A 14,598-nucleotide genomic window follows, 5' to 3' on the forward strand; every position below is an offset into this window, starting at 1 on the left:
TTCGTACTTAGGCAAATGCTTGTTTGACAGTGTCTGACGAAACATGGCGTGAAGATCTTGGAGATTTATGCCACCAGAATTTCGTTCCGAAGCATAATGGCCAAAAAATAAAGAAATAACCCTAAGTTCAGTTCGTGTTTTGGTTTTCGTTTTCATTGAGATTCGAAACCTTGAGTTCCTCTCTCACGTCTTTTTATAGAAAATGAGTATTGTATTCGACCCTCATAGAAAACAGAGAAACAAGAAGTAAAAGGCGGTGACTACGATAAATGTATTTAGAGCGTCTTAACCATCGGATATTTGACTTAGTACCTTACCGAATTCTTGACTTAGAGACAGAGGATAATTTACTTGTAAATATTATTTCCAGAGTCATTTGTTAAATATTTACTTTATTCTTACTGATTAGTTGACCAAAACTATTTTAGGAGCCTCACATAGCATGTTCCCTGGCATCATCTACCATTTTGACATCAAATTTGGTATCAAAATGCCAATACTAGAGGCAGAATTGGAGCTTTGTTGCGTTTATAACGGTGTTACAAACACTGAGACTTTATATTTACCACAAGCATTGGCTATTGATGTCAAATTTGACGGCAATATTCCAAATTACATCAGGAAATACACTGCTGTGATACCCAATCCGATGTAGAAATACGCTATAAGAATGACTTAAGTTTCTTTGATTACCTTTCAAAATAATCCCATTTAGTTTTAAATTAAAATTAGTAATTGTCACGATAGTTTTATCAGATTTTGTTCCTTCAAATACCTAAGCATGGCCAACTTCGCAAACTTGACTATACAATGCATTTGATTCTAACTTACAGAGCACCTAGTTCCAAGATTAACAGGGGGCCCCCCTTTTTTTTTAAATCGGAGAAATCACCAAGATTTAAATTTCACAGAACTCACAAAATGTGAAGTAACTGACTGATTACTTACCGATTACTTGTAATAATGTTGCAAAATAACCGCTTTATAACAGCCTGGTATTTTTGTACTTTACATTTTTTGGCCTGGTCTCATATTACATGCACCGTAATTTTGTCATATTTAATTCACAACTTTTGAAAGTTACAAAGCTCAACTTTTTTTTTTTCTTTCTAAAAGATATATTTGCAAAGTATTGAATACTTATTTCTATTCTCTGATGCCCGACTGAACCAGAAAACTACAGGTAAACCAAACCAAAGATATTTAATTATTTTATTTTAAATTACAAGTCATCCTCCAGTACTTGTTACAACAAAAACAATTAATTACATCAAGACACATACAGTCTCCCCAAAAGCAGACAAGTTACCTAAACGCCTTCGGTGGAATAAGTGCGCCTTGAGGCACCCCGCTTCCCAAAACAAACCACCACTTCGTCTTATAGGCCAAATGACACCATTCAATGTAAGTGATTGAGTCAGGTAAATGGTCAGAGACGTGCAAAGCTAATGTCCTCCTGCCCCGTTCTTCCTCCCCCAGCAGAACAGGAGGTCGGACTAACGTCAACCTTCACCGTACACGTGGACCACCAGGCCAGTTTAGGTCGTGTGTGATAAATCTTACAAAATTCAACCCATTGGCAATAATTAGAGTATCCAGCACCTGATTGGGACATTCCTTCGAGTGTTTTGAAGTTAGGATATTTTCTAAAATCTAGGCAAATTCAGTTCTCCCTAACTGGCAAACTTTTAAGGCAAACTCTACCCTCTGTGCTAAAACTTTTCCCAAACTAAAGCACACTGTAGGCCAATACAAAACCTTCCTTGCTAAAGAAATAAATCACTGAAAAAATGACTCTCAAAAAATAGTAGTAGTAAATTGACACTTTCTGGGTAGAAAACTTGATAAACAACAGACACTGTATAACTAAAAGTCCCAGCTAATAATTTCCTGGCAAAACCAAAAGCTCCTCTGAATCAACGGACTTTCTTCACATAATCCTCACCCAAACTAACACACTTTCGAGGCAAAATCTACTAAACTGACACTTTTTAGACCAAAAAAAAAAAAAATCCACCAAACTAACTGGCTACTTTTTAAGCAAAAAAAAAAATCCACCAAACTCACTCTCTAAGAAAAAAATAAAAAAATGGACGACCCGCCCCCTTCAACTAACGCACTTTCCGGGCAAAAACCTCTTCCAAACAATCTTTTGGTTAAAAACTTCTAAAAAATCTCAACGTTTTTCATGTGAAAAAAAAACCTCTCCCAAAGATATACTTTTTGGGCAAGACTTGGATAATAAAGTCTTCCGAACTGAGATGCTTTTTACACAGAACTCACACACACACACACACACACAATCTCTCTCTCTCTCTCTCTCTCTCTCTCTCTCTCTCTCTCTCTCTCTCTTTTTACTCCCAAAAACTCTTGAACTGCAGACTACCTGAGCATAAAACAAAAGAGATTTGTGATATTTTTAAGTCAGTAATTCATGCATCCCAGACTGACAGATATTCTAAACATAAATTCTCCTTAACCAGAAGACTTCAGTCAAACTACTTAGGCATAACGCACACAAAATTACAGTCTTTAACCAAAAAAAAAGTTATGATCAAAGACCTTCTACCTCAAAAAACAAAGTCTATCAAAGCTTCCAAAGCAAAAAACAAGCCAAGTGTTTCTAGCAGAATAGTAACTCAAAGGCTTCTAGCAGAACATCACAAGCTAACAGATTCCTGGCAAATTAACATACTTCTGGAAAAACAACTCCTATCTTAAACGCTTTTGGGAAGAGATTTACACACTCAGACATCTTGAAAACCAAAGTACCAAATTTAACAAATTCCTGAAGGTAAAACCACTGAATGTGATTTAACAGACCCCTAAGGAAAACAAACTACACACAAATTACATGAAGGTAAAAGCATCACTTTATACATCGTAAATGAAAATATATCACAGTCTTTCATCATTACTTTAAGGCAAACCAACACATTCACAAATGCAAACATTTAAAAAGCACACTTTCTAAAGTACCAAGAAGGCCCAGACTTTCTCAGACTAAGTTACAATATCTAAAAGACCTTTTCCAAATAAAATGAACAAACAATAAACTTTCTACTTTCTAAATGTAAAAGTGTCAGCAAACTTCCTAAAGGCAAAAGTGTTACAACAAGCTTCCTGAATGCAAAACTGTCACAACAAACTTCCTGAATGCAAAACTGTCACAACAAACTTCCTGAATGCAAAACTGTCACAACAAACTTCCTGAATGCAAAACTGTCACAACAAACTTCCTGAATGCAAAACTGTCACAACAAACTTCCTGAATGGAAAGTGTTACAACAAACCTCCTGAAGCAAAAGTGTCATAACAAACTTCCTGAATGCAAAAGTGTCACAAAAAACTTCCTGAATGTAAAACTGTCACAATAAACTTCCTGAACGCAAAACTTTCACAACATACTTTCTGAATACAAAACCTCAAAATAAACTTCCAAAAACCTCAAAGTGTACAAAACTAACTCATATCCCGAAATGTGAAAGTGCTGTACCACTGATTAACAGACTTTCTTAAAACAAAACTATCACAAAATATGAGACTTTCTCAACCAGATCTCGCAAGAACAAAGGCTCGATGAGTCCAAAGTGATATTACACCATTTTTTCTGAATCCTGGACTTGTTTCAAACACCAGCAAACATATCTGTGGTGTAAACTTTATATGGTGGGGCACTTAGATGATACTATTAAAGAAGAATCCTGATTCTATCATCGTGCACCAGCAAGACAATAAAGTCACCACAACATTCGAATATCAGCAAAGAAATACAGAATACCAGACTGTCACACACGAACACTAATGGCTGACACCATCATTACCATCTAATTTCGTCTGTGATCCATGTGCCGCTGTTATAAACCAAACTTTCCCTTAGACCATCATGAGCTGTTATAAATCCCATATTCAGACTAAATTAAATATCACAAACTAGACATTATAAAGCTTTCCAGTGAACAAAGTTTACCATCGTAAACTAAGAAAACATTAAGCACAACTCTTTAACATTTACCAAGCTTATTCTCAGAATTACTCTATATACATCAAACTTCAATCTTTATCACATTCCGAAACTTTAATCACTATCATGAACTAAACTTCGAATTCCAGACTAATGTGTGCAAAGACTTGATTAAAACGCAGGACACCATCATTAAAAACTCTCATCTCAAACTACCTATCTTCAGTAGACTACTAGAATGACATTAATATGCAAATGTAGTACATTTTGACTTTTATAATAAGATTCCAGATGATTAAAAGCTGGAAAACCTCTACACATATCCATTTACATCTAGAGATATAAACAGTCCATCACTGTAAAATCCAGGACAGTTTCTAATCTACCGTACATCATGACCAGTGTCTTAAATCGAGTCACCCAAAATCAGGCATTTAAATATAAAATCAGTTGACACTATTGACTTCTCAAGCAGTAATGCCTGCTAAGAACAATTTGGAGCAGTGGGAAAGCCATACCATTTTTACATCTAAATATCCTCAGAATAATAAAATCATACCTGGCACCACACATTCTTCCATCAACAAAACGTCCAAAAATAGCACTAACATTACTTGAGCAACTCGTATCAGGGACATCCCTCCCAATTCTACACAAATCCCGGTAACACAATACAACACTTTCATGGTCTGCAACCTTCAGAGAATAAGTCCAAAAATTGACGATAAAGGTTTCTGTTACTTCTGTAAAGAAATGGCAGCTACCTTCTCCAGAGCATCTGATTCATCTAAATCTTACCATATTAAGCCTTCCATTAGAAAGGTAACCTTAAAATGTGGGCAGTTTCCTCATCCCACTAAATGACAGGGAAAACAATTACTATGAAATTCATCTTTTACATTGTCAATTCTGGGTGACTTCACACAGCCTCAAAATCCCAACAAGCCTTTTGCTAAGGTACTTGGTGATAGTATAGAAACCCTCTCAATATACCAAAGCCAATATAAAACAATGTTTAAAAATACCTTTATTTTTGTCCATTTTAGCCCAAAAACTTCCATCCAAATTCCTTCAAGATTAACACACGCCCATTTTTGTCCAATTACTTACAAAGTGATGAACTTGTAAGGTTTCTATCACACACACTAAATTGCCCATCGTGGTATTTATCCCTCCTTTATTTCAAATACACGAATGAAATGTCACTTTAAAGACGAGAAGGTATTTAAGCCCCAAGCTGGTACCCTTTTGGAAAAATGGTATGTGTCTGAAATATAATTAAAAGTATTGCCATACACTTGACTGACCCAAAGGATAACTTTTCCCTCTCCCTTAATCTTTTAAAAACAGTTTTTAATTTTCTTAAAGTTCAGATAGTCTTACTTTATATTTCTATGTCTGGAGGGATATATATTATATTCAGTACTTAAAAACATCTTGTGAAACAGGGTCATGTAAACCACTGTTAAAAACCAACACGAGATAATCAATAAAACCTACATCAGCTAAAATGCCAAATTCTGCCCCAAAAAATAAGCACTCTGACCTTAGTAAATGATGCTCTACAAGCTATCAATTTCCATATTAAGTAACCAAATTTACATAAACCTTGCCTGAAAATTTTAAACAACAGATCCCAAACACTAAGTAAAATGTGACAATTCAGAATAGAAAGTTCCCTAAAATGCAAAATCTTTTTAGAAAATAATCGGAGAACTTAAGTCATGCATATAGAGTAGTTGCATTTACCCATATAAAATAACTTCAGTCAAATATCCATACTAAAAATAGAGCAATCTTATATACAAATAACTCTGAAGACAGATTAAATAACCCTGTCCACAAATGTTTACATATAACTTCATACTCAGCTCTAAGAAAAGAATTCTGACAGCTACTAGCTAATTATACATGGTTAACACACTCGAAAATACGTACTTCATAACCACGCTTCTTTTGCTAAATTGTTTCTCGTTTACTGAGAGAATATACAAGACAAATTCTGTAACAAGACGTGGGAGAATATCCTGCACGAAATCTCAGAAAATCGAAGACATTATTTTACAATGTCTGAAAATCATAGATTTTCTGACATAGACAAAATGAACTTGGGATTTTTTTGGCTATTATACATCATTTGAAACAAAATTCTGGTAGCAAAAATCTACACTTACTACACCAGATCATAAGACACCATGACAAGCAGGCATTTGATTGTAAGTACAAATACAACCATCAGAGTTGAACACAAGCCAAGGTTTGTCTCAGTAATAACCCTGCCATACTTTGGACTTCCTGTACATAACTGACAATGACATCTGAAAGGGCCTAACATTCTTCAGAAAATTGGAATACATCTGGAAAAACACAAGGGAAGTATATAATACCATTCCCGTCTCGACAATCAGCTGTCAGCTTAGGAAAAAAAAGCCTTTTGAGTAGGTTCAAAGCTGGTAACTGACTTCATGTACCTCCGCTGAGGGCGCTCCCTGCTCCAGGGCACTGCAATGCTCACCCCAAGGAGTCCTTTATTTGAATCATTTCCATTTCTGTCTACAATCTTTCCAAATTTCTATGTATACAGTGTATATATGAGAACTTCTGTACTTCAACTTATGTTCTTTAATAATGAATAAAAATTCATATTTATCTTTACAATTGCTCAAGTTTACAGATCAATGTTTACAGACACTGCTCTAGCTCTTACTTTGTTCTCGGTACTAAAAACAGCAAGCCTCCCTTCTCAGATATTAATTTCAGATGGAAACTAGTAACTTAGTCACATTACAGAAAACGAAATAACTCAAAATTTTCAGCAAAAAAAAAAAAAACACTTAAGAACTAAGTGACCAATACCTTTACACTCACAAGATGTACATCCATTTCATAACCTAGCAATTTAATATACAGAGTTTAGGCCAAAGGCCAAACGCTGGAACTTATGAGATCATTTAGAGCTGGAAGGGAAATTGAGAGTAAAAGGTTACAAAGGTGTAACAGGAGAAAAAACTCGCAGTTGCACAATGAAATAATTATAGGCGAGGATTGTTAGCAAGAAGACAGAAAAGATAATATGAACGGAGGTACAGTAAAAGGAATGAAAGTGGTTGCAGCTAGGGGGGTGAAGGGACGCTGCAAAGGGCCTTTAGTTATGCCTACAGTGTACCCCGTGAGGCTAACAATTTAAGACTTAAATATCAATAGTCTTGGGACAACTGAACACCTATCAGTGTCTAAAGAGTGTGTGTTCTGAGTAGTAAGTGGGAAGATATTAAGAGTGAGGCACTTAATCCCTGTGCCTGGAAGTAATGGCACAAGCACCTTGAGGATATGTAGTTTGCATGGGGGGGGTCCATTCAGCAGTGTCTCATGTGTCCAAAACCCTCTAATAGAGAATGATGCTTCGAAACACGTGAGGTGTACAAACAGCTTGAAAAAGTGTCCAATGGGAAATGAAGCTGAGAGAGAGAGAGAGAGAGAGAGAGAGAGAGAGAGAGAGAGAGAGAGAGAGAGAGAGAGAGAGAGAGAGAGAGAGAGAGAGAGCCTCTTTAAAGCAATGTGCATGACTTCATCAACAAAGCATGTGGATTTTATTACAGTATAAAATATACAGGATTTCTGTTTGCAAGTATTCAAGAGATTAGAATTGCTTCTTCAGTGCAAAAATCATGCCATTCTGTAGCTCCTGGTTGTGCTGTAAATCTGAAAAGTTGCTCAAGTTTGAAATGCCCTCTATGAGTAGTGTGAGATTTCAAATTGACATAAAGGAAGTCTAGTGAGAACTGAAGGTTGGGAGGAAGAATTGGGAACAATGTCTAGGTTATTTATGTCCCTTTAGTAAAATATAATGATTTACTGTATATATAGCTACATAGCAAAAAATATGGTGCCTCAGAGTTCTCTAACACTGGCCAAATGGGAAAATATGTGTAGCTATCAGTTCCCAAATTCAGTTTATCAGACCTAATTTGCAATGTCCACACAGTGTACCGTAAGTAAGGAGACAATGGATATTGATATTTTCTTGTTTTCTTTTGTGCTAAGAAATAACTATGGCATTAATAACCTTTCTAGCTACATGAAAGGTAAGACTAGTTGATAACTGAGCATAAAGTTGAAATACAGAAGTCCTTGTACAATAAAATCAATGCACAATTTGGTATTACAATAATTTTCCCATTGCATTACAGTATTCAAACTTTATAATTACATTTTCAATGTTATCAGTACAGAATCTCGATTTGATCAACCTACTGAAATTCAATGGGAAATTATTGAAACATGTAAAAAAAACCTTATAATCTAATCTAAAAAAAAATTTCCACATTTCAAGACACTGTTACTTTTGGAATTCTCAAGTTTACAAAACCTGTAACTCAGAAATAATGAACATCAAACAACGTATATTAACAAAGCCACAAGCATCTAAGAGACATCTTAAAATAAAATAATTGTACATACATCGTCAGAAACAATTTGCTCCTAAGCTGAGATGGAACTCTTCCATAAGATTCAATTTCTGGTAACTATTCATAAGGCAGGTTTCTGCATAAAAATCCCTGAATATCAAATACCTCCCCTTACTTCCTATCCAACTTTGCTGTTCAGCTTCTGTAACCTAACCTGACTTTAATTTACACCTTTCATGGAAAACCTGACAAGGGGAACCCTACAAGGAATGAGATACGTGTTATCAACTTGTCTCTCAAAATAAAATAGTAGTTAATTAAATAGCAACTATCCTAGTAACTATGAAGTCCACAGTAAAATTATTTTCCCTGTTACAACAAAGGTTTGGAAAATACTTAGCTATGTTGTGAAGCATTTTAGCCAATTCTCAAGATGATTTTAATTCTTCCAGAAAGTCTACCTTCCAATGTGACATTATTACAAATAAACCCTGCTCATAACTGAGATGGCATATCTAATTATAAGCCAAAAAATATCCTTGTCAAACTGCCCTTTAAAATTCACTTTCGAGTTTACTTATTCATATAACTAACAACCTTTGTTAACAACACCTGACTCCCTTTAAAGCATTATCTTGAATTTCAGTTTACTTTAAACTATAATTTCGTAAAAACCAAATTATCCTCAAAGTAACTCTCTCAGTTTTAGTTCTAATTCACGCATTCACATAAAATGCCACTGCCAGTAGTGTCAAACTCTAAACCCTTAAAGTAACATTTTGAATTTTACTTTACATATTAAATAATTTATCTACAGTACTATTGTGAACAACAGCAAACTCTCCTTAAAAGTAACACTTTCAATTTGGAACCTTTGCATGCCAACAGTGTCTTGAAATAGGCAGAGATGCCATGAAATAATAATGCCCTTGATAAGGTGCTCAACATTACTTACAGAAATAACTAACTCAAGTTTGTTAAGAAACATACATTATTTTCATGGCAAACTTCATACAAATTTAAAAGAGTATGTTTAATCACTTAAAAAAACTGAGACAAAACTAATAAACTAAATTCTCAAATACCTTCTATCTAGAATGCAAACATGAAAAACTTTCGGCTGTGATATCCCTCCTGTATTAAATAAAGCCTGTAGGTAATTCAAGTCTTATGGTAATAGTACTAATGCTTACGTAATATCACAATGAAGCAACATCTAGAAGCTATTAAGAATTTAGTTCAAAAGGGATTTTCATATAAACAACTGAAACAAACCATGGATTAAGAGTGCACGGGTTATATGTAAAGCTTGGCTTCAAGTCTACTAAGCTAGTTTAACAATTTGTGAAGGCTTGCTAAGCAAAAACATCATGATTAATTCGTACTTTTGCTGAAAATACTACCTGTTCCATAAATGGTTAATACCTTACAGGTTTTACTCCACACAACTAATCCTGCCTATACTGAATACCAAGAAGATATTCCATAAAATTAATAAAACCTATTCTAACTTAGGAGCCTTTTGCTAATGACCAAACATAAACTGGAGGAAAATGACTGAAAATATAATCAGAACAATCTACTATTAATCTCGTATGGATACTGCACATCAACAGTAAGAGTTGTAAGTGAACATTTATTCTAAAATAGTCAATTACCTGAGAAGCAATAGTAAACTGAGGTAATGAAAAACAAACTATCCTCAAACGTACGTGACTTCTTGATATAAAAGTCAAAATGTTGCCATGACTACCTATTACCTGATATTACCCTAATAAGAAATCTGCTGTTAACGTTATGCAACCTAAAACATCTTGAGCTACCTGATAGCTTATATAAAACTAATGTGTGTCATGAAATGTACTATGCTACTTGATAACGGCTAACATTGACAAGAAATTCAAGCGAACACCATGTATCCTGAAACAGTTGTATTAATTTCTAAGATGTTTAAATAAAAAAAAAAAAAACTTGTACCTATCCTGGAACAACCTTAGCTTTTTGACAGCAGATCTTAAATTTGTTATGGAAAGGAAAAAAATATCCTGAAAATTAAATTATCTACGCATCGAGATACATTCAGCTACTTGTAACTGACGTCAAACTGATACTAGCTTCATGTAAAAACAAAACTACGTATCCAGTAACACACTAAACCACTACATAGCTGACATTAAACTGACAAGAGATTTACATCTAAAAACCTTTGCATCTCCATATATTTTGAGCTACCTGCTGGCCAATTTCAAACTGGTGAGAAATAAATCTATTTATCCTGAAAAGTACTAACATACTTGACACGTTAAACTTATGAACCTTACATAGTCAAGACTATTTTCCTGATGTGCCACATAGCTATTGTGTAACTGATAAAAATTATATACTATATCCTCAGCCAGAAAGCGACTTAGCTGATACAGAAATTCAAGTGGAAAATAAAGAATGTATCCTGAAATATAATGGACAAACTGACAGCTGATATTAAATGATATGAAATCTTAGCAGGAAAACTATATATCCTTAAACATACTGATCTCTACGTAGTTTTTCAATGATACGTAATACTCAACTGATATGATTCAAGATATGAGTAAGTCAAACCTGAATAATACTGGGCTACAGGATGGCTAATAATAAACTGAGGAGATATGAATGTTAAAAATATATATCCTGAGATAATGAACCACTAACAGGTTCATATATATCCTAAATCAGTGAAATAACTATTATAAATATTCCTGGTTAACAGGAATTGTTGCACAAGATAATAAATTTAACCCTATCTTAGTTTTAACTGCCAAAGGAGTTGGAATTGTAATCCCTCTCTACCAAAATGTGACTTTCCAACATTTGTGCTTCTGGAACCATTTTTTCTACAAAATCTCTTGTCACACGTATAAATTTGGTAAATAAAACCATAGATAACGTTCTTTCTTAGCAGATAACTGGAATTTCAAGATGACACTGCAGCCCATTCAAACGTATCCCATTTATGCTGTAGACACTTTCCTGAGAGAAGAGGAAGAAGTTAATGACATCATGTTACAATGAGGTCTTTTGGCTTACATTGTATTAAGATAAAAGATCAGTTACAAACAGGCTGCGAGCCTGCGATAATCCTATGCCTTGGCGGCTAGGCCCCTTTACTAAAATGAGCACAGATGGGACAGGGTGCTTTTAATGCAAGTTTTAAATGACTGCAGCCTTTTATAAAGTATATTTTAGTGAAATTAAATTTTATTTAGTCACGGCTACAGTAACTGAAAATTAGATTGCAATGCAAATTTCACTAAAAAGCGAGATGGAAATGTTTTAATGTAAGTTTCAATTAGCAAATTACAATACTGTAAAGAGTTTTGTATGGACCTGGCTATTTTCTTGTAGTCTAGTCAGATTTTTCAGCACCAAGTAGTCCTTTTGTTGCCTCAATCATTTTCAGAAAAGTGCCATTTTCCACCTTAACCAAATTTCTCCCAGTAATTATCCTTGTCAAAAAACAAACTATTTCATATTATACAATAGTACTGACCCATAATCACCAGTTAGTGGCAGAGAAAATCAAACTAGTCTTACATAACTTAAAAATTTCACAATACAGGAACTACCTCCAGAGCTCATTTTACTTTTGAATTAAAGCCACTCTATCAAAAAAATCTACTTCTTAGGAATATTCTGAGCGCTAATGGCATTCATACTCCAGAAGCTTCAGTTTCATTTTTAATCTCACTATCTATATTCCGTCCTATGCCTGGGTCAAAAACTTTAAATTCCATCATTTTGAGTTTCTGTAAAACCAACATCTAAATTTGTAGTTTCAGCTCCGTCTAAACCACCATTTCTATCTTACCCAAATCATATGTTTCCACAAAGAAGTGCATTTTTTTTCCAACTTTATCCTTGTTGAAGTCTTACTCAACTTCTTTGGATGATCCTCCTCAAAATTCGTCAGGAACTCGCAGGCTGTGAATAACCTAAAGGAATGAAAAAGGAATGAATTAAATCATGGAAAATTGAGGTAGTTTGGTGAAAAGGTATCAGAGTAAGGACATAATTAGCTACAAACTGGCCTATAGCATCCCGTAACAGGTCTTACTAAGTGGGGCAGATGGGGTTTGCTACTCTTGAAGTCTAGAACTTTATTATGGAGACCAGAAATGTAAAAAAAAAAAAAAAAAAAAAAAAAAAAATAGTACTTTAGTCTTTAATGGAAAATTTAACTACAAATTGACGGAGGCTCTTCATTGCAAATAAATTATCATTCTATCAAGACTTGCTAAAAATATGCAAGTTACCAATATCTGAGGCCAACCTACCTAAGAGGAAAAGGAGCATTATAAAAAAGAAAATAAGTACCTTGTTATCACCTCCAACAAAATCTGGAAAAGCTGAAATGAAATTGTACAATACTCAAGATGTTCTGTCCTATTAGGGGCAATGCTTAATTTGCCTACCTACTCTTTTTGGTCTCCTCCCACTGACTGTTCAATTTCTTAAGCTTCCTCCCATTTCCACATTCATTCAAGAACAAATTCCTTGGGGGTGCTTTATGAGCTACAAAATGTGCCTGAAGGATCTTATAAAACCATTTCATAATCAAGTTCTGGATGCACACGCAGTTTTTTTTTTTTATGTACACACAACAGACAGGTAAGTTTAGATTTTGTGCATCGCCAGTCCATGTTTACCCGCTCACTGTGAATTGGATTTAGTCTTTCAGGCTTACTTTGAAGCAGACCTATACATCAGACTTTCATAATCTGTTACTAACAAAACCACTGCCTTAAAAAATTACATTTAGGTTGACTTGTCGCCACCCCAAGATATATGATTAATATTTCCACAGAGTGATTTTTACTTTTGCTTTTTATGTATGAAATATGAGCTTTCCTACTGAAGTCTCTCTCCAAGAATAAGAAAAAGGAATTTCAATTTCATTATGGGTAATAAGTAGTTTTTCCTCTTACACTGATTATCTTTCTTCCATGTAATATGCTAATAGAACATAAGCTTTTGTTACTTCTAAAGAGAATTCAAATCACACTAATGAAGTTAAAGTATTTAGTTCATTAAAAGTGTTGAGGATATTGAACGAATCAAAAAATCTCCACAGATATGCCTTGGGAATCTTTAAGATATCTTTGCAAATACAGTACGTGGAAAACACATCTAACCAAAAGAAATTGAAAATAAGATTATACTTACTTTGCAAAAGGTGAAAAATATGACAGACTTGTTTCAGCATCCCTGAGGTCATCATTGGACGGTTGACTCCTAATGGCTAGGGTCTGTAGGGGATGACTAGTTCACTGGATCTCGCTGCAGGAAAGGTGTTGGTGAATCCACAGTCATTCTGGTTCTGCAATATTATTTCCTTATTAGTGAAAAGGGTATGATGATGATTCGCTTAAATATTCTAAAGTTTGTTCCAGTGCAATGAGTCAATACCTACGTCTTAACATCAAACCTACTACAGTACGTAAATGACAAATGTAGCGTAGCATTAACTATCTAAATTTACAAAGCTGTCATTTAAACACGACCCACTATAAGGTGGATATACAGTATTTTCAGTTACTACAACTACATGATCAAATTCCTTGATTACCTTACTTTAGTTTCTGAGGGTTACCTACAACAAGGATGAAAACTGTAGCTACAATGTACTCTCTTGTAATTCATATAATTTTTCAGCCACACTTTGATGCATTTTACGTAACAGGTGTAAAAAACCAAACCAGTGACAACTATGCAGTCTGAAAAGATCAATATATTACTTCCTTTGAGTATAACACTCCAAAGTTAAGAAATAACAACTGGGTCATTAACCATATGGTAAAATATTTCATACAGTGATTTTCAGTATTCAAAACGTGATACGAAGATTGTGGCAAGCAATGCCAAATTAAAAATACTGATCATTGCCAGTGATTTTCCTTGCACAGAGGTGGCTGCTTTAACGATGCATGCCAACTGGATCCCCCTGCGTAGATTGGCTTTGCCCAAGTGTACCTCACTGAACCTGAATGAAAGGATACACGTATATGTATCAAAACTACTCCAATTAACATAATCAGATATGTTCATTATAATTTTACCAACACTTTTTAACTTTGGTGTCCACCGTTCAGCAACTTTAAACTCCTTTTCCTATTTTTCTTTCCTTATCGTGGACATCTTTGATACTTAGTACAGATACACATCCTTGCACCATGTGAGAATTCACCC

At 34.6% G+C, this 14,598-nt stretch overlaps 1 long non-coding RNA gene across 2 annotated transcripts in view; it reads right to left on the reverse strand.

The window, feature by feature from the left end:
* Positions 1-1,200: 1,200 nt before the first annotated feature.
* Positions 1,201-14,598, reverse strand: part of LOC136834353 (uncharacterized) — a 21,131-nt gene continuing 7,733 nt past the window's right edge. For both annotated transcript variants that reach the window (XR_010851755.1, XR_010851754.1), the window contains exons 2-5: positions 14,003-14,126; positions 13,576-13,729; positions 12,221-12,344; positions 1,201-11,382 (exon numbers count right to left, since the gene is read on the reverse strand). This is a non-coding gene — a long non-coding RNA (uncharacterized lncRNA). The remainder of the gene's footprint in view (positions 11,383-12,220; positions 12,345-13,575; positions 13,730-14,002; positions 14,127-14,598) is intronic.

Source organism: Macrobrachium rosenbergii, chromosome 53 (genome assembly GCF_040412425.1).
Source record: "Macrobrachium rosenbergii isolate ZJJX-2024 chromosome 53, ASM4041242v1, whole genome shotgun sequence".
NCBI classification, from domain to species: Eukaryota; Metazoa; Arthropoda; class Malacostraca; order Decapoda; family Palaemonidae; genus Macrobrachium; species Macrobrachium rosenbergii.